A 22,166-nucleotide genomic window follows, 5' to 3' on the forward strand; every position below is an offset into this window, starting at 1 on the left:
CTGCTTTTTAACTTGGCGGTTTAGGGTTAAACCGAGATGTGTAAAAGTGATGGAAATGATGATTAATGTTAAAATAGATTATTATGCATAAATTCATACATAATATCACGCCTTTTTCCCACAGGGGTAGACAAAGACCAAATAACGCTGTCAAACAAACTTCCCTTGCCTCATTCACATCCAAACATCTTGCCATATATCAGTTCATGTAATCATAAAAGTTCTATTTCATACATGTTTAGAATGAACTGCAATTTAACTCGGCGGTTACCTGCACAACTGAGGACCTTTACTTGGCAACAGATGATGCTGTTGATGTTGTCAAGTTCTAAATTAAAAACTGTATAGGTATCATTATGGTGAGCCATCGACATGACAGAGGATAACTACATTTTTCGTATATGAGTTCAAACGCTATTGTATAGATAAACTACCGCTAAATGTGCCTCAGAAACCGGGGGTTATTAGAGATGGTGTATGAGGATGTATATAAGTGATGAAAGTGTTGTTTAATATTTCAAAATTACCTTGATAATACATTTTGTGTTTCATACATGTATGAATGAACTGCTGTTTATTTCAGCGGTTTAGGATTAAGTCGCGATGTATGAAAATGTATGAGAGTGATGTATGTGTTATTTAAAGTTAAAATAGATTGGTTATATGTGATAATACTCGTTGTTATGTTAGTTTGATTATGTGGTGCGAAGTTTTAATAGACAGATTTAAGTTTTGATTAGTGATGAGATGATCAGTTGTTTACTAGCATATGCCTGAGGCTTAATCAGGACTGCATTTTTGTTAAAATATAAACTTATGTTGAACTCTAGGCTATAATATCACCCAGATTTTATTTCAACGATTTCGTGTTAAACATATATCTCAAATTCAAAAGCATTTCATATTATAAACTATCTGCACGATTAATTGGATTAATATCTATTAATATTAGTAATTGTCAGTAATTGTGAAACAGTAAGTTAACAAACACCCAATATCCACACAAACGTTCCCTCTTATACGAAAAATAGGCTGTATTTGATATACTATTTATTTTCAAATAGAAAAGTATAAAGCAAGAAACCCATCGTTTTCTATCTCCAGTCTGCGGTGCACAACGCCACCGCAGTCACAGCAAGCGACAAGCTTATTACGACGCTAATTAAACGCTGCCAATCGTCTGCCAGTCGTCTGTCAATCGCATCGCTATTGCTCGCGATTGTTTGCGATTGCTGCCAATCGCAATCGCGCAGTTTTGCGGTGGATAGATATTAGATTTAGTTTAGTGTGCTATGTGTTGGTATAGTCCAAACCTATATTATGAAGGACTGTCTTTCGGGAATTCGTCCTTGAGGCGCCCATAGCCAGTTGCGCTCACCTCAGTTGGTCTGACAACGATCTGTGGGTGAAGCAACTGTTGACGCGGGCATTCTATAGATGGGTGACCGCATAGTGGTATTTGAGCTGGGCGTCTGCCTGCTTTGGAGGGCACGTAAAACGTCGGTCCCGGTTGTTGTCTACTAAGATAACAGTCGTTAAGCCACGTCAAAGGCCTTCGGGCGGCTTGAAAAACTTTGACACTAGGTTGACCACTAACCGATAAGAAGAAGAAGTCCTTGAAACAATTCTTATCAAATTGGAGCATGAAGAACGTTAAAACGGTGATATAATATGCACTTTTTTTTAGTCCATCGACCCGGCAAAAGAAATGATGAGCTCTAGTAGAGTTAAAATGGTGCTGGATATTTTGGGTTTATTTATTTATTTATTTGATGATTATTGTTCTATATTAGTGCTATCTGTGTATCTATGACTTGTATGTTTGCGTCTTCCTTAAAAAAAAGGCAGAAAAGTCTTTTCATGTTATTATAATGATATTAACAAGAAATCAAACATTCTATAATAAAGTTTTTTAATTAAAAGTTAATTATAAATTCTAAAACGTAATATTAAAATAGCTTTTAATTATACTTTACAAGTTAACGTAAAGCTAATAATAACAAAACAACAGACTATTCTTAGTAAAGTCGATCATCTTCAGTCTTGAATATTTAACAACCACTACTTTCGTAAAAGCTTTTAAAAATGGCTTTTCATAGAATTATAAAATTAATAAGTTTGAAATGATTAGTTTAATACTTAATTAACAAAGATATCTGTCTGCTTCATGCCCGGTTACTGAGTTACATTTAGCGGTAGTTTATCTATTCCAACTGTCATGTTTATAATATGAGCTTATACCCTATTGAATAGATAAACTAGGGCTAAATGTACCTCAGAAATCGACGGTAAGTGATTTAAAGAAGGAACAACAAATCAATGTACTGGGTTCGATTCAAAGATCTTGAAATATACAATCAAATAATTTTTCTGATAAAAATTCCATCAGAAAAATCTCCAATGGCTTTCATAAATACACAATATTAAACTTTACATTACGAAAATTAACCAAAGGCTTTATATAGGTATTTATCACTCATTACAATTTTCAGAGCAATACATTAACAAAATCGGTGAGCTCTCCAACCACGAGGTTCATTGACCTCAAATATTTGCGTAGAACCGTCAACAGTAATTATAATTGAATAACAATATAATTAAACTGAACACTCTGAACACTGAACAACTGGCGAACAACCTGATTGAACAATATTAAAGCTGTTTCAATGATTGAACGTAGTAACCTTTTATAGCTAACGGTACGGACACGATACGACTTAATTGATTTTCCGTTTACGCATTTGTTAAGCTGAAGAGCTAAGTGTGGGAATTAAATCGCCCATTGCAGTTCCAATTATGCGCTTAGTTAGTAGGCTGTTAAAGTTCAATGACTGGCTGAAACTAGACTATTTGTCTGGTTGAAATCCGACTGCGTTCAAAATAAGCATTTAGTGGGAGGCCGCACAACGGTTTTTATTCGCGTCGTTTTTGTACTTGTGGAAACGCATGTATCCGATCACACTGACTGACAGATTAATTCGCATTAAATAAAGCTTGCACTCGTAAACGGTGCTAATTTCCCGCGAAGTGTGTAGGCTAAACGGTTCGCGGTACCGGAAAAACCGTAGTCCAATTCAGGCTTGCAGTTAAAAATTAGGTATGGATTCACTAAACGAATGTATTAAATGTTCATTTATAGTTTAAAGGTTACTTTCATCATAACCTAATCAACACATTTTAGATACGACATAAACAAAACATTGCCATGTCGTTGTCGTCTCGTCAACTATAAAAGTCCCACAACAAAATGGATATCGAAAAATACGAACCGTTTTCAGGTAGCGCCGAGGGAGCCGGGTTTTCGGGTTATTATACAGACACAATATAAACGAATATGTTTTACTTTCACAATAAATATTCCACCGGCGGGTTATGGGTCCGAATGTAAAGGGTTATTGGTGTATGGACATATTTGAGAGCAAATTGATTGTAATGACTCTTTTTATAATTTTGCATCATTCTGTTTTCACTGAATGGCAGAGAATTCATAAATAGACTTTTTTGTCCGTCTGTGAAGCACGTTTTTGCGATTAAACTGCTAAAAAACTTAGCATATTACCCGAGATGTAGTGACGTGCATGTGATCGAAAAAGCTTGTTAAATAAAGTCAGAACAGCTTTATTAGTCGTAGAAAGTCTACCCACCACTATTTTTATATGAAACTCGGCACCTTCAGTTATACTTTTGCCGTGGGTGTACCATGTCATATTGCTTGAAAACAAATAGCATTTTACCCCTCCGAATAATATTCTTCTATCTATTGCCATTAGAGTATCCCTACATATTTATTACTATCATACTTATATGCTAATATGTTCAATGTTCATAGAGTCTTAGTCTTCGATTATTCAGGGCAGCAACACAGTTCAATAACGTCACAAGTAACAACTCCAAAACACTTTCATTATTCATGCGACTCTCAGATTATATTTTATCCCATTTTTTCTGTCCATTGTTTTGTTCTTATAAATAAAATATAATTTCTCCATCGTTTACGAATTCATGCCGTTTTTATTTGCCTTTAGCGAGAAAATATTGTTTAGCTTTATTTTTTGTTTCTTTGATCATGGGTTTTTGTTAGAGAGAGACGGAAGATGGTCGTAAAGTGTAAGAAAGGGTGCGTTTATAAAGGTGTCGCGTTTGGTCCGGATTCTGCGTCAAAACGGATTATGAGTTTTCAAAGCCTGTCCCCTGTGGCTATTGCGGCGGAAAATTGAAAAATACCCCGTTTTCACCCGAGGTGTCTGCTTAGAGATGGCACCCAGTTTTTGTAATAGCTAATAGAGATTGTAGCGAGTTGTGCAACAGCCGATAAGTGAGCAAGTGTTGATTGTGAAGTGTGATTTAACTTTGTGGACACTGTTATTCAAGCTTTAGAGAAGGTTTAAATTTAGGTGTAGAATGTAGATAATTGCTAAGAAATAAAACCAAAAAGAAAAATAAGTCAAACGGTAGACGAGCCCATTTTGAAGCCTTTAGGTAGCATTCAACGTGTTGACACTAGGTTTAATTTTACCAATGCATGATACATAAAACAGTTTTATTAACAGCGTGTATAAAGTAAAGATTACCAAGTACAAATAGCGACTGAAATTTTCTTGTTTCATGTGTCAAAATCTGTGTGGAAATTGGCGTTCGCCCTAAATTCGCCCTAAGTCGGTTATTCAGAGTTTATTGTAGGGACGAGAGGGCCGAGTGCGTCATTACAATATTAAACGAACTTGTTAAATAATTTGCTTTGTGATTTTTTAAAGGGAATATTTTTTATGTTTTCGGTCGGATTATTTTTTTATTTGATGAATTTTACTCTAGTTATTAGATTTAGGTTGTATTTACGAGTAAGATATATAAACGTTTGTTTAAAAGATTCTTTTTTCGTTTAAAAATCTCTTTAAATGCTAAGAGACTAATATTATGCTTAATTGAGGTTATTAAATAAGTTAACCATTTTTGTGACATTATAAGCAAGCTCATTAAACTATTTTCGAAAACCAACTCCGAAAAAAAAGTTAGGCAATTAATATCTAGAAAATTCGAAATATAACTTAATGCACCCGAATGAGGCAAGAAAAGTTTGTAAGGATCGTACCAAGTGGCGTTCTTTATTATCCCTATAGCGTGAAAGGCGTGATATTATGTACGTATGTATGTAAAATGTAAAATCTTTTTTCCCTACAAGCCAAGCAAACAAAATAAAACACACAAAGGTATATAGGTAATAAATTACTATCAGATATACCTCCTATGTATGTAGGACTAGGTAGTACATAAAATGATATATAAAGGTAATATATTAATGGCGCACTTTAGTATTAATAGAAACGATAGGAATTATTTATTGTTTCTTGATCGTTGTCTCGTATTTGTGTTGCGAAGATTATTTGAGTATACATAAAGATACAATAAGTAATTAAAGATCAGAAGGATCTGCGGCAAAATGCTTGTTTCTAAGAGAGAAATAGAAAATAATTCTGGAAACCAAAATTATCATCAATACGATAATAATAAATAATAATAAATTTAACCCATTAATGTCCCACTGCTGGGCAAGGGTCTCCTCCCGTAATGAGGGAGGGGTTAGGCCTTGAGTCCACCACGCTGGCCAAGTGCGGGTTGGGGACTTTGCATGCCCTCAATAAATGATTTTAAACAAATTTTAGGCATGCAAGGTTTCCTCACGACGTTTTCCTTCACATTTGGAGCAAGTGACAATTATTTCTAATACACACATAACTTCGAAAAGTCATTGGTGTGTTGCCTCGGGTTCGAACCTGCGACCACTGGCGTGGGAGGTGTCAACTTATACCACTCGGCTATCACTGCTCCTCAAGTCAAATCAATACGAATACATTTAAATTTGTTATTCTCTAACGAGTTCTACTCTGCAAGTTTCTACACAACCTTGTCCTTTCGTGGGGTTTAATGTAGGTAATACGTTTATAAAGCATGACAAACAGTCAAAACTTACAAAGTTTTGACTTTATATTAAGTTGTTATAAATAAGAAAACCTTTCACGAGTCAATATCATTTCATCATATCATTGGACAACTCACACACGGTCATTTGATTCCAAATACGGCAGAGCATGTACTATGGTAACCAAACAACTGATGAACATACTTATATACTTCTTAGTACATAATCATAAAAGAATGACATCAATAATCTGTTAATAAGAAGAATATAGAATCGAAAAAATATATTCCACAAATCAATTTTTCCAAATTCAACCCTTTGAAATTGTCACAGCTCGTTCAACAGATGTCGCTAATGAGTTAGATAAACACACGTCGTCGCCGCGGGGTGATTTCATCTCAAACAATTCAATCGAGAAGCTGAAACTTATTGATTTTGTTCCTGCCACTAGCTCCAGGCTTTTGTGGAGACAACTTTGACTTAGGTATTTGAAAGAGTATTTCTGTGATGGTATTAAATTAGGGAGGTTAGGAGTAATTAAAAAAAAATGTCTGATGTCTGAAAACTGAATGTTACATTGGTTGGCACATTTTTAAACCTATGCTTGACAATAAAACAAAATCTTTTTTCAATTGTGGGCTTATGACATATAATAATATTAATAAAAAATTGCCCCTAAATCCTTATCAAGACGTTTGCACAATAGAACAATTATGCACAATGTAAGATTTTAAACTGATACTACCTTTAATTACTAGATGTTTACGTGTGAACTTAATATTTGTGACTGCACGCAAAGTGCTCAGACAGAATTGGTAATCAGTTACAGCGTCTTATATGATTTATTTACTGTACAATACCACAGTATTAAAACGCTTACGTAAAATTAAATGATAATGACAAAAGCCAAGCACGTTTTAACATCTGCAAACGAAACAGCTAAACGATCAACTGCAAAAACCGCCATCATTCGAAAGTTACACGGATTCAGTTCCAAAAAACATCCAGCCGGGAACATTCACAAAAGTTGTCAAATGAAAAAGGCCTGTTAAAATTTCCATACCGTGTTCTGAGCGGAACAGTGAATCATTTACAGTTCAACAAGGGGGTGAAAGTGGGTGGAGGGGTTGAAAAGTGCGGACGCAACAGAGGGTTAGTGACGTCACGAGCCCACAATCGCAATAAGCCGCCCTATATTAGTGTTCGGTTACCGTTATGGGGTTGATTATAGGTTCTTGGGTTTGAAGTCTCCTAAGCCAAGGGGCTTAGCGACTGTCTGAGAATGGCCTGGATTGTAGTGTTTGAGTGATTAAGTTCAAATATGGCACTTTAAATTATATTTCGACAGATGTAGAGCCAAAACCATACCTCAGACTTTAATATATATATTAGTTCAGGCAGCAAAAAATCCCATATTCATTGAAACACACAACAATACTCCAGAAGAATATTCGGTACTTCACAACTTTTCTGCTAAACATTCTGAAATGATAATTGCAACAGTACAAGTATTCCACTTTGACAAAGCAACCCCAATTCCCCATTAACTATATCTGAGCACAAAACAAGGAAAACTCATAACAATAAAATATCGGCCACTTTATTAAAACCGCTGCAAACCGCTCGCAACTAGTTACAGCCAGAACAAACCGGTTTTAATTAGAAGGGCGTGGGGGTGGAGGGTGTGCTTATCATTTAGATTACCTAGGACTTTTCCGACGTCCTATTCCTAGTAGTAACGTCGTCCACTAACTTTTAATTAGTTTTCTTTTACTAGCTAAGAGATTAAAGAGTTTCTTTTTATGTTGTCAACGCGTTTATAAATAGCACCCTGTATGTTGAGTTGTGGTTTTTGTTAATTAATTTTGAGCTCGGTTTTACTGTTGTTTGAATGTATTAAATTTTGAAAGCAACGTTATATTATTACCGTGTTCCTCTTTGTGGTTTAATAGAAATGAACGTTTTAAATGCCAATTTGCACCAAACAGTTGCACAGTTGTATTAATTTGGAGCTAAAAAGTATCTGTAAATAACTTTTATTTAAATGACAGATTAAACGAAAAAGACATTTAAAGACAATTGAAATAGATTGATATTGCTGACTTCGAATTTTAAACCTGTCTGCTCAATAAAATGGAGAAAACCCTAAGAAGCGGGTTAAATAAAAATATAACGACGATTCCTTTCTAATACTACTTTTCTAAGAAATACATTTTCATTTTAAAACTTACGATCTTTCAATTTGGAAAAAAAATATTTAAGAAAAAACTACAGCCTATCTAACGTACTAACAATTTCCTTCACCACGGTAGTTATTTCAGTGCACATTAACGGATGTCTGTCACAGTACATTGCGGGCTGCGGGTCGCGCGTCACGCGCCGCTCCGCAATCTCGCAAGACGTGTACAGCTGACAAATTGAATTCTACCACTAGGGGCACCACGTTTGCGCGACATGTAAGTTTTTCTAGAGGGAGCTAAATTGCATTTGTGTTTAGTTTTTTGTTTAGTGCAAGGATGTTTGTTATTTCAAAGGTAACTTAGTATAATAAAAGTTTACTCTTATTAAGGTTGATAATTTTACGTGTAATAAGAATTATTTAATCTTTTAATTTAATTTCGGTGTATCGACACGTGAGTTTTAAAGTAATAAAAATTAGAATATCTTAACTATGCAGGGTACTTAACTTTCTTACATACTGTAATTGGCTAACAGATGTATTTTTCCTGCTTTACTCCAATTACGCACATACTACCATTCCGTACCATTAACATGTATTGTTGAATCCAGCATTATCCTGGACCACAAATATACTATCACAATTCATCTTAGTCTTATTATTTATTCTTATTTAGTCCCCAACTTGCACTTGGCCAACGTGGTGGACTCAAGGCCCTTCTCCCTTGTTTGGGCGGAGACTAGGCCAGCAGTGAGACAGAAATAGATAAAAAAATATATATCTTAATATCAAAATAAGCATCCATTTCAACATTAACTTCTTCAAATAAATCACATTTCTAAAGCAAAATATTCCACACTGATACATGTAAAAGTTAGCGATATAATTTGGCGAGTGAAATTCATTCGAGTAGTAGTGCTCGTTTCAGCTCCGTATGTTGGCCGGATAACTCAATGAACGCTGCGTGTAAAAGTTATAGCAGTTGATGTTCAAAGCTCACTGTGAAAATGTACAGTTTGATTTAAACTGAAACGTAGTTTTAAGGATAAGTTGTGAATAACTACCGAAATGTAACTAACTTGTTCTGTTTTACTATAAATTTGATTAGTTTGAAATGTTAAATAATAACTGCTTCTGTGGCGTGGTCGGTAGTGTATCCGAGAGCTCATGAAAATTCGGTTTTTTTTATTTTTATTTTATTTTAGAATAATTTTTATTTTAGAATACACTGCCACCGTGGAGCAGTGGGTAAGGTCATCACGCATCTACTATTGTGTTGGGAGGTCGTAGGTTCGATTCCCACACGGAACAATTATATTTATGCGATTCACAAATAGTTGTTTCGGGTCTTGTTTTACAATGTGTCCATCGTTTGTATGTTTGTAAAAATTCCCGCAACGCAAGAGAAATTCTTAGGGCGAGAGGTGCCTTAAAAAAAATTAAATCAGTTAACCTGCACTGCATCTAGGAAAAGTCTTTCATTTATACTGCAGTGGCAATGACCACAGCCGTATTTATTTTAATTTCTTTTAAGCAAAAGTACCGAATAATTTCTCTTCGTAATTTTTTCTTCATCAAGTCCCAAGTAACCATCCAAAATATGGTGACATCCCAGTGATTGGTTCGTCACCGAACAGTCGGGCGTCGTCGAGTGAATCAATGTGTCCCGGCTTTACTTGATTGATTGCGTACCATTAACCGTATTAGCTGTATTAGTACCGCTCATATTTGTGACTTTATAACCTCATTTAGTTGGTTTTTGTGTTTAGTTTATTTGTAGACGTGATTCGTTTAGTGCCATATTATAATCTATACTTCTATACTAATATTATAAAGCTAAAAAGTTTGTTTGTTTGATTGTTTGTTTGTTTGTTTGAACGCGCTAATCTCAGGAACTACTGGTCCGATTTAAAAAATATTTCAGTATTAGATAGTCCATTTATCGAGGAAGGTTATAGGCTATATATCATCACGCTACTACCAATAGGAGCAGAGTAGCAGTGAAAAATGTTACAAAAACGGGGAAAATTCTTCTTATGTGACGCAAGCGAAGTTGCGCGGGTCAGCTAGTATAGTAAAATTATTGCCTGTCACAGATCAGTGAAAAGGCTTGCAGCTTGCAATTAACTTAAAATAGTTAAAATTATAAGTAAGAAGACTGAATTCTGTTTATTTTAAAACTATAAAATAAGTTATAATTATCAATCGTTTTTAATGGTTCTTTACATAAAAATGGAATCTCTTTATAACTGACATCAAAACGTCGAAGACAGCATTCATAAAAATAAAGTTTTTAGTTTCAGTGTACCTATAAAGTAAATATTAACTTATTTGTTTTTAGTTTATGTTATAATGTAAATATTTGAGTCAATTACCAAGGCAAAAATCCCTCACATCGTCGCCTATTAATTTTAAAAGAAACTTACTCCTTTCAACAACTAGTGCGCTAATAATTTGTAGAGACTATAGAGTCAAACCAATTGACTACTAGTACCGTACGTATAACAAATTAAACTCTTTGTTCAAAGTATTAAAGCAAGAAATCTTCGAAACTGCTTCATTCTCATACGAATCGCAAGAGAGCCTTAAATAAGGGTAGTCTCTACATGTCGGCGTGGCTCGTTGGTCTAGAGGTATGATTCTCGCTTCGGGTGCGAGAGGTCCCGGGTTCAAATCCCGGACGAGCCCGTTTATTCTTTAAACGAAGGAAGACATGACAAAAACCTTTTTGTTTTAGTTGAAATTATTTACAATTATTAGACATTTTTCTGAGCTTAGTGTATAACATAAAAAGTCCTAAAGTTCATTTGGTCAACATTGTGGACTTATATTTTTATATTTTTTATTCTTAAAGAGCTCTTGCCCAGCGTTGGGATATCGGTAGACACAATTTTAATATGAAACTTTTTTATAGAAGATCTTGGTATTGTCTATAAGAAAAATCAGCTTAGTACATATTAACATTTAAAAACACCTTTCCAAATCATCACGTAAAGCTAACGTTTCATAACAATAATTTCCACAACACAGCATCAAACCCGAACCCTCGCTATAATCTGTCGTGTGTCTGGTAATAGTGTGTCTGGTAATAACTCAGTGTTCCATGACAGTGCGTCGTCTGAGCCCTCTCGAGCCCTCCGACTACCTCACGATACTCAGTAGCTTGTACCCGAGGTTTTGAGCGGATTGTACATCAGTTTCATATTTCTATTGAGAATTATATACGAGTTTTTAGAATTTTTTGAGGATGATGCTTAGTAAGACATAGCAAAATTTTCATAAATAGTCTAATATTTTAGTTTTGAAAGTTGGCTAATTCAAACATAGCTTTCGAAAATCCAGCTGCACATTGCTCAAACTCAAGCAGTAATAAGACTACTAATATTGAGAAGCCAGTCATTTCACTCGCAAACATAGTCTTTTAAAATTATTTAATTACATATTATTACAATAGGAAAGTCAAGAATTTTCTTCTTTTTCTGTATTAAGAAATCAAACACAATAATCACACATTCGAAGACAACAAATGAATATTACATTTCTTATATTAAAATACTTATTAGTTTATGTCGGTACCCAATTACACAATTTCATAAAAATACACATAATTTTCTCTAAAAAGTCCGTGAAAGTAAACCACTACATATTAAAAATACTTCCACATCACTCCCACGCGTTGTAATTTGAAAACGAATTACATTTCGTCGTTATTTCGAGTAAAGCTGATTGACAACATGATTACTTGTTATTTATACATTCTGCAAGTATTCCGGTGGCTTCCGTTGTTCTTTGAATAGCTAATACGAAGATGTTTTACCGATGTAGGTATTATTAGAGCCGGTAATCTATGCTAAAATTATTATAAAGGTGAAGAGTTTGTTCGTTTGTTTGTTTGAACGCGCTAATCTCAGAACCTACTGGTCCGATTTGAAGAAATCTTTCAGTTTTAGATAGCCCATTTATCGAGGAAGGCTATAAGCTATATATCATCACGCTACGACCAATAGGAGCAGAGTACGAGTAAAAAAAATTACAAAAACGGGGAAAATTTTGCGCATTCTCTCTTATGTTGAAAGCGAAGTTGCGCGGGTCAGCTAGTCTATGCTAAAATTAAAATGAATCTGAAGAATTTGTTTCTTTGTTTGAATGACTTAATTTAAATACCTACTGATTGGAAAAAATATTTTTGTGTTCAATAGTCCATTTATTGAGGAAGGCTACATGCTATATAACATCACACTATGATTAACGGGAGTGGAGTAGCAACCAAAAATGTTGTGAAAACGGCAAAACTAAAGTCTACGCGATCGTAACTGCGGGATTCCAGTAGTTATATAAAATGTTTATGCTACTTTATCGGAACCTTTAGACATGTATTAGTTACCTGTCAGGTTATCTAGGAGATAAGTTATTCCGAAGTTATCTTAATGGTTAAGAAGTTCCTTAATATAGTGTTAATTACTTATGATAATAAGAAGGGAACAACCGATTTCTCTTACTGTTTTACTACCCTTATTTTTCAGGAATCAAACCTAATTACTCCACTAGAAATATATTTAAATATAACACAACACCTTTCACAAGACTAAATCACTAGTTAGTCCTGCAAAGCCTATAACAAAACGCCGGGCAGTGGTGAAATAAAACCGTTATGACGTCACAAGATGGCGGTTATGAAGTACCCTCCTCCCGTGAGCAATGAACCGCGAGTATCGCTTCAAATAATACAGGCTTTTTACTAATACGAACATGTTTAGTTTGTTTGTTATCGGTTTGTGTTCATACACTCTCGTAAGGAATCATTTAATAGTATTGCTCTAAAGTCGTCAGTTCTTGTAATAAATACAGCCCTTTTCAAGGTATACGCAACCAATTGCTAATTAGGTACGCAATGGAGGCTCTCAACAGAAGGCAAAGGCGGAGGTTGGCAATTTTTTAAGAACCTACACTCAAATTGACTTTAGAAAATGAATAACTCCCTTGCTCCAATTTAAAACCAAAGCCTTTTGGGTGATTTTGAACAACTTCGACATTAAGGTGACTGACAAATCGTAAAATAATAATAATATTAATGACCGTGTGTGAGTTGTCCCAAAATATTTATTTATTTATTTAAATAAAAAAAAAACAATTAAATAATATTAGAAAAAGCCAGAATAATCCCTGACGAGTCCATCTATAAAAAACCAACTGACAATTCAAATATAGAAGTAATGACGTAACAAGATGGCCGCCGGCCCGTGACCAATGAACCGTCGGTATCGCTTCAACTAACATGTTCAACTAATGCGAGATTGTCGCCTATTGTCATGTCCGTTTGTTTGTGGGGTAGGATATAATGTATTAGACGATATTGGTTTATTTTGAAAATATATTTTGAAGGAATACAACTGTAATGGATGTATGTTTGAATTGGTGATTTTCTGTTTTATAAACTAGAAGCTTTGTAAAGAGAGTAAGAGTCTGATTGAAATGTCTATAAGGCCTTGGTGAGTATAAAGAGTTTCTAGTAAGAAAATTACACAATTTAGACAATTAATTCACTCCAGATTTTTTTCGACACGATATTCACAATTATTCAGTAAAAATAAAATGTGCGTATACATACTTCATGCTACATTAATTTCAGCCAACAACCGTACATTTTCATGAAAAATGTTCAAAAACATCACACGTCACAGTCATCACTCACCATTAAACTATGATTTATTTATTTATTCGTAACAAAAAATATAAAAATATTGTGTCAACAAACAAACGCATTATTCCAACAAATCATAGACACTTCACATTAGTGTTGCCAGACAAAAAATATTACTGCCATTTCACTAGCGGGGTTGCCAGCAAAAAATACTGACATATATCTGTTTGCCGCGTGTAAAGTCAAACACAGGGCGAGTAAAAGGCTTTTAACTATCAAATAAAACATTCGGGTAAGTTTTGGCTAAAGGCTATAAATTTAAGTCAACACTTAAGTGCCTGTTTACTACGTAGTAACAGGCTATTATGAAATTCAGACGCTGAAAAGTTTTGAGATTTGGGTTCGCTTGTAAAATATTTTTAAAACTTTCAACAAGTCAACCATAATTAACTTAGTTTTTTCGGTTAGTAATAAAAATGTTAAATGTCTTTCCGAAACTACGTGTATAAGAAATAATTATCACTTGCTCTAATAGTGACGGAAAACATTGTGCTAAAACCTCGAGCGTCTAAAATTCAATTAATATATTTCTTGAGGCCATGCAAAGTCCCTAACCAGCACATGGCCAGCATGGTGGACTCAAGGACTTAACCCTCCTTCGTTCAGGAGGACCCTTGCCCAACAGTGGGACAGTAAAAGGTTAAAAAAATCATGAAAAACTAATTGCCTATAAAATAAACTCGTAGTTTTTTCACTTAACAATTCCTATGTTTGACGTAAACATAGGAATTGTTAACGAGTCTTACTTAGCAGGATTTTTTCAACTGAAACGTAAACATTTATGTAAAAACTTTTATTAAACAAGTTTCTCCGCTAAAAGGGAACCATATTTAAGTGAAAGTAATTACTTCAAGTAGTTGGAAACCTCCAGGGGTTAGTCGCGAGTTCACAACAATCTACTGATTGTTTACGCTTTTTATGTAAATTCAGAACTTGACGAATTTAACTTTGTAAAATAACGAAAAAAAATATGTTTTAAAAGGTACTGTATACTGAATTCTAATGGGATGAAGAAATATAAGAAGAATATGTAAATATTGTAACCAGTGACAGTTTGGATATATGGAATATAGCTATGTATGTATTTAGCTGTTGCTTTAAACTACAAGTAAATTAATTTTCTAAACGAGTAGAAGCAATTTTATATTGTCCCTTATCACCATCTGCGGCTCTCACAAGCTATAAGTTTCATAAAGGCATAACACCCATGACACTCCATACCATGATCGTAAAAAATATATTGTTATTCATCATTAAACCATACTCTCCACTGAATAAGAAACAAGTGACTACCACAAACTAACTGGCTAGCACGTTCCACCAAAAATACCTTATTTTAGCATCAATACAAAAATCTTTAAAATAGTGCATCGCTTTAACCCTTTAAGAGACGTATCACCGACCCCCTATAAGTGGATAGTGGAAGGGGTCGTCAGATTTACGGTCAGCGCATAATGGTCTCGCAGGCGGAGGCGGGCGGCGGGCTGGTGAAATACGACCAATATCCACAAAGAGTTGAACGAGGTGAATGATGGATGAGTGCTGTGATTATGACCACTGCTTGCATTTATGGGTGTATGAGATTTGGGTTTGTGTGTGTTTGTTTTGGAGTTTATTTGTTTACCTTTAAACTTTAGTTTTCTTTTCTGTTTCTTATCTGAGATAAAGCAACTGTATGTATTTTTTTATTTAATAATACGCTCGTTTTCTAAGGACTGACAGGATGATATATGGTGAGAAAAGGATTGTTATGCTCCTATAAGCTTTCAGGTACCAAATATTTATTTAAAATCATATTGTCACACGAGTTATTGATTAACAAGAAAACACGTAAAAATAATGCCCGACTTGAGTATCACACCTGGAGCGATATGATCCACATAGCATACCTTAAATGGTCTCATGGATAAGTTAAACCAAGGACTATACAATATTCAATCACAATATTGGCAACACGCCCTCAAACATCCCCGAACAACTTCACCCTCGAACAGAAACTCCGTCAATAAAATCAACACAAACGCTCTTACAAAACAATCACGGAGCCGTAAGCTATTAAAACTTGACGACTACGGATACGTCACGGCAACGAGTCACCAACGACACGGTAACAACACGACAACGTCACGGCAACGAGTCACCAACGACACGGGGACGACTCGGAAACGACACGAAGACGACTCAGTAACGACACGGCGACGCGTCGGTAACAACAGTGTAACTTGACGGTAACGACCCGATACGGTTACGTTATGAGATCGTGATGGTAACGAAATGCTATGGTTATCATCTCTCGTAGTAAAATTGAGAGCTTTTCCCCGAGTTTTTTTTACACAATATATTTGCGAGTACTTTATGGTTATTCTGAGAAAATCGTAAGGTAACGCACTCATTCTAATTTTCTCCGATAAATGAGTAACTTACGAGTACTTTCAAAAGTCAAAATTAACAGAGACCTTGAGACTAAGAAATTTGAACTAACTCAAGCACCATTTTTCTAGATAACTTCTCAAAAACCTCCCAGGCAAGTTTCCCTTTCAGGCATTTTCGTAATTTTCCTTCAAAGCTAGAGTAAGCTTGTCATGTTGTTATTTAGTTTTGTGTTTATATTAGTTTTATTCAAACAAAGCGGTCTCCGGTGGAAATCTTCCGTGTAATAAATTTCCACGAGAATGCATGAATAATGAAACACTAGGGTGGCCATGATGGAGAATTGAAACTTTCGGAGCAAAAACAGGCTATTACGTTTTTGTTGAATTTGATGTTTAGAAAAGGATGTGAGTGGAATTCTTATGAGCGTTATCTAAGAAAGTTATATAATTATTAATCTTTAAAAGATTTAATAAACTATATGTTGCGATATAGAAATGTGAATATAAGAAGTAAATTATAAGTCATTTTTTAATGTTTTAAAGTTCAAACGCTACAAATCATCCGTTGGATTTGAATATATCTTTCTGAGTATGATAATAGCTGCATTCATAATAATAAACTTTGGTTCATTACACCACGCCTTACAAAAGAGGAGCAATAACTATATATAAAACTACAGGATGTTACAGTTTGTTAGTTATCATACATATAAAGTAAACTTAAAATTGATTAAGTCTTATACTAGATGTACATTCAATGATATAGGAAAATTGAGTGAAATGAAAGTTAAAAGTAAGTTATAAACTTGAACCCGCAGTATTAGTTCACAAACCTCTATGTCAAGTTTCAAGTTAGCTTAAGTCAAATACAAGTTAAAGTCTGTTCCGTGACTTCTTATACTGAATTAACTTTTCTCCTATCATCCTTCGTTCTATAAATTTATTAATATTTAGGTAGAACTTGTAACCTACCAAACGGGTATTTTATAGCTTGTAACCTATAAAGAGTAAATGTAAGGAAAGTCACGCATTAGAGAACTCAGAAAAGTCCTCCAAAATAAGAAATAAGTGAACGAAAGTTCAATTATTTGAGAACGAAGAATGTATGAAAAAATTCAATTTTTTTCTTTTCCATAGCATAAATCAGCTAAATCCAGAAATTCCCTCAAATCAAAAACAGTTGGTCACTCAGAAACGTGAAAATTTATTCGTATAACAAGAATTAGTTGGTGTAAAACGAAGGGAGGGGCATAAAAGCGGCTAGAACGAGCGGCTTGAAGGGCTCGAGACGCCCTGCGGTGTCCCTCAGTCCCTCCCGTTACCTCCCGTAGTGTCCTCGAATTATAAACCATTTGATACCTCTTTTTACTTTGTATTTTTATACCCTGTGGGGTAAAATTAAAGAATAATATCGTGCGCTTATTGTTCGATAATTGAGTGTATTTTAAAACGATTTGAGAAAGGTTTTTTCATTGGTAGGTTTATATAAATTGATGGTTTTTTTAAAGAAATTTAATGGGTCAATAGATATTTACGGATGTAAGTATATCTGTCACGAAAACTTTAGAAACATACAAAATATAACGAATATAAATTATATTAGACTGATAGTGGTCAAGTTCTGTGCGGGAATCGAACCCACGACACCTATTGCAATAAAAACGTGACGAGCACTTTGAATATCGCACCCTACTCTCTACTTACGAATTATTGTTTCTGTTTGTAAAATACCTACTATAGCCCTAGCTATACCCCACCACAATATGAGACAAATAGCGTAGAAGAGAGAGAGAGAGAGAGAGAGAGAAAGACAAAGTCACATATATACCATAGAAATATAGTGCCTTACAAACGCAAAATATAATATTTACTCATACTACGCCAACTTAAAAGTACTATATAAATGAAATACAAACAAAAACGTAACATACGTAAAGCAACACGATAATAAAGGCGAATCCGTGGAAATAATCCTTTGAGATATTCGGCGGCGTATTGTCTAACCCCCCTCGCAGCCGGCGCACGTGACTCGCATGCATATGCCAGGGATGTTATACAGCCCCGGAAAAGTATCCGAAACTATTGCACATCCGAAAAAAGTACCTACTATTCGATACATGCAGAATAGGTTGGTTATGTTACCTTTTAAAATCTTTTATCCATATCCGAAACTAATTGAAACTATGCAAAATCAATCAAAAATATTTTTATATCCGAAGTAAATACATAATATCACGCCTGAGGTATGCAGAGACCGAATGCAATATTAATCTCTGCAGAAATTAATTTTGCCAGAAATTTGTGTCTCAAGACGGTCGTCAAAAACCGACGATACAGAATATGTCTAGATAGATAGCAAGAAAAAACAAGCAACCAAATGGTTTAAAATGCTACGAGATAGGCTTTTTAACCAGCAGTGAGAAACTAACGCAGGTTAAAAAAATACGCAAATAATCATATCCGAATCCGAAACTTAATACATTTATATTACATCCCTAGCTCACGGGCACGCTGCCGGGACGCAGTTAGGACGCGCTGCGACGCACGGGTTACCATCGTTCTCGAAAGAAAGCACTTTTCTCCTTCCAATTCGAAAGCTAATCTAGCTTTTATGTTGCTTCATCGATTTAGTGCAGGTTAGTGATGGTTCAAATTAGTTCCTAGCCTTTTGAAGACTAGTTTGTAGTTTTCGAGCTATAGAAAAGAGAATGCCTTTTTAAATATGTTGGTGTATTAATGATTAGAATTGCAAAGAATAGAAACTTTATTGAGTTACTTTGGTTTTCCTAAGATCGAATCTAATGTTCCGATTATGGCCACTACATTAGAATTGGTTAAGACTTTAATCATAAAGCCACAATTTTTATTTCGTAAATATAAAGCAGATTAAGTTTCATAATTCGCCACGACACAGGGAATCCTAGTGTGGGGCCCAGAGATATAATTGTAATACTATATTTTAGTGCCAAGTCCAAAATGTAATATGTGTATAAATATGTATTGTACTTATATTTTTACAAATAAAGATTATTATTTATTTATTATTATTTATTATAATTCATCCTATAAATAAGTAAAAAAACTACAAATAAAAATTGCATACTTTAAAAAAGTCGACATTTTATACATTAAGAATGTTTTCAATAACATTAATAGTATAACCCCAACAACTGTTGATCACTTCTTCCATCAACAACAACATACAGCATGTTGTTAGAACGCACTCCAGTAACACAGGGTGTGTGTTATTAGGTGTAAAGTTTAAATTGGCCGGGTCGTCGCCGACCGCTGTAGTCTACACCACTGTATGAACTACTAATTGGAGCGCGAGTAGTTTTTACTTATTTAGTAGTGTGTTACATTTTGTTTGTCTGTCTGTATGTAGACTGTAATCCAACTCCGAGAGAGATAGATGATATTCAGAACTAAAGCTATTTCACGGAAGTTATTGTTTTCTTGGAGCTAGGAGTTAGTTCGTTATTAATATATAGGTACATAATGTATATTAAAATTCACCATAACCTGACTTTTAGTTTAAGAACAAAGGTGATTTAAATGATTTAATTCATTTACGAAAACATGTTCTAAAGATATTAATCACAAAACAGTGAACACAGAAACAAAGTTATTCATACTAAAAAAGAAATTTACAAGCAGCAGTCTAATTTTAATTTAAGTATGATTAGGCTCTGCCGAATTTTTGAGTTGAATTTAGCGATACTATACGATATCTAAGGAACGAACATAAATTACGCCAAAAACCCACACGACAGACAAACCTAATCACTTTACATTTTCCAAGTCTACAAAAATTCCAATAACCAATAACTTTATAATTACCAGACCACCGAACTTCGACCTACAAAGTTTCAACATTTCCCCACAAGCAGAACTGAACAATAATTAAAATTTCTCGTCCATCATCAATCTGCGTATAGAAATAAAGTAAAAAACATCTAATTGATCAAATTCCCGTGACGTGGCCGCCATCAATCATGTGCTTTGTACAACGCCATCTAGCGGCTAATGAATGGTAATATTGTGCGGGTATTTTTAATTTGATTTCGATAAAGGTGGGCGTAAATCTGTTGTGCTACAAGTATGGATAACTGTTTGGTTTTTAAACAAGAATAGTTAATTATCTAAATAATGAGTACAGTTGGAATGGAAAAAAAACGTTTTTAAGTTGTTAGTACATTATGTAGAAGTAAACAAATCATGGTTAGTCATTAATAGTGTGATGTTGTGGTACAAATGCTTTTACCTGATATCGGTTCTTAAATTACGTTACTTACGACCTTGAAACACACGCATTCTCTAAAATAGTCTGTCTTACCTGTAACAAATAAAAAACAAAATAAGTATTTTATAACTCTACTAGTATTTCAGAAATACATTAACACAGTTAAATACAGTCATACATGACGAACAAACGATTGGATTAGTGATAAAACATGTAATTATATACCGACTATAAACATTTTTTTAGTTTTTAACGTTTATAAGTAAGTACTTTCTTTAACGGTTTTTCAGTACGTTACTTTAGGTTAATAGTTGTATAGTTTTTATGTAAGTACAAAAACAAAATACATCACAATGTAGTATATCTCAACGGAAAAAACGTACAATTCAATCAATATTTCAATATTACAAACCTAAACAAAAGAAAAGAAAACATCTGCAAAAATACGATAAAAACAACAAAAACAAGAAATCCGTTCTCCACCCTCAATCACACACATCAAAGAAACTCGCCGACACAGGACACACTTACGTCACAGTTTGACGACGCAAAGATACGAGTAGCGCCGTCCCCCTCCCTCCCAGGGGAATATGAATATTGTTTTCTTTGTCTACTAACTACTTCTCGAGGGCACGACTTGTCCAAAACTTATGAAGGGGAATACACATTAGAGCAATTTGTACTTGAAGCTCTTGTCGAAATATATTCAGCAAGAGAGCTATTAATTTAGAATTTTCTTTTGGTATTTTTGCTTCTTCCTTTTAAAAATGTTAAAAGAATTTACTTAGTAGGTTATTATCGCATGACATGAGTTTACTTTTACTTTTTAAAGACAAGAAATGCTTTTTTATGGATGGTTTTAACCGACATGCATTTTTTTTACGGATGTACAGAACAACCATCATCTATCTGCGAATCAATGCAAACAATTAAACGTTGACTTCTGTACAATCAGAAGGCTAATAATTTCTTTATTGAGGAGGTCCTTGAAATTGTACCTAGTTTGCTGGAAGTCCACGGACTAGAAAAGTTGAAGAAACACTGGTCGAATGTGTACACACCTTAAGGCTAGAATAAAAAGCTCTTCGTCTAAATATATTCATACATTCTTATGAAAGTTATAGCTATTTTTGTGGCTGAAGTGGATTCCTTCAGCAGTCTTCAGTGTTTTGTAAAACCTTATTATCGTATTTTCAGTTAGACAAGTCTATTCTAAATGGTATGATTTTTTTGACGGCCGATTTCAACATCTATTCATTGGTTAAACTTAACTTTATTAATTTTACTGCAAAATGCAAATGGGATAAAATTAAATTATCTTCCCATTTTCGATGTTGAATAGCAAACAGAACACTGTAAAATCCATTGTTTCATACAGGAAGTACCTCTGATTTTCAGTAATACACAAAACCACACGTGATACAATAAACTGTCAGTATATTATTGGCACATCAATACAAATATTTGTACTGTATCCAACTGTATTAACTTCCATCATTATCAAACCACAAATACAATGAAACACTTCCTATTTATTATATTTCAGTAATAAATTGAAATATAAACATACATTATCACGTCCGTATTGAATCTATTCTAACTAGCTAAACCACGGGACTGCTCATACATAAAATGATGATCATCTTTTAGCCCAATAAGGCTATACTTTTGGAAAAAAAACTCTGTGTTTGGCTCTAAATCTGGAACCATACTGATATTTGAAGACCCAGCATCAAAAAGAAGCTACTTTTTCC

The 22,166-nt window shown here is 34.3% G+C and overlaps 1 protein-coding gene and 1 non-coding gene across 9 annotated transcripts in view; one reads left to right on the forward strand and one right to left on the reverse strand.

The window, feature by feature from the left end:
- Positions 1-22,166, reverse strand: part of Dys (Dystrophin) — a 595,099-nt gene that overhangs the window by 368,009 nt on the left and 204,924 nt on the right. The gene's annotated exons all lie outside the window — the stretch shown is intronic.
- TRNAP-CGG (transfer RNA proline (anticodon CGG)) lies at positions 10,713-10,784 on the forward strand. The gene has a single exon. It is a non-coding gene; the product is annotated as a tRNA-Pro (tRNA).

This window comes from Anticarsia gemmatalis, chromosome 21 (genome assembly GCF_050436995.1).
Source record: "Anticarsia gemmatalis isolate Benzon Research Colony breed Stoneville strain chromosome 21, ilAntGemm2 primary, whole genome shotgun sequence".
In the NCBI taxonomy this organism is placed as follows: domain Eukaryota; kingdom Metazoa; phylum Arthropoda; class Insecta; order Lepidoptera; family Erebidae; genus Anticarsia; species Anticarsia gemmatalis.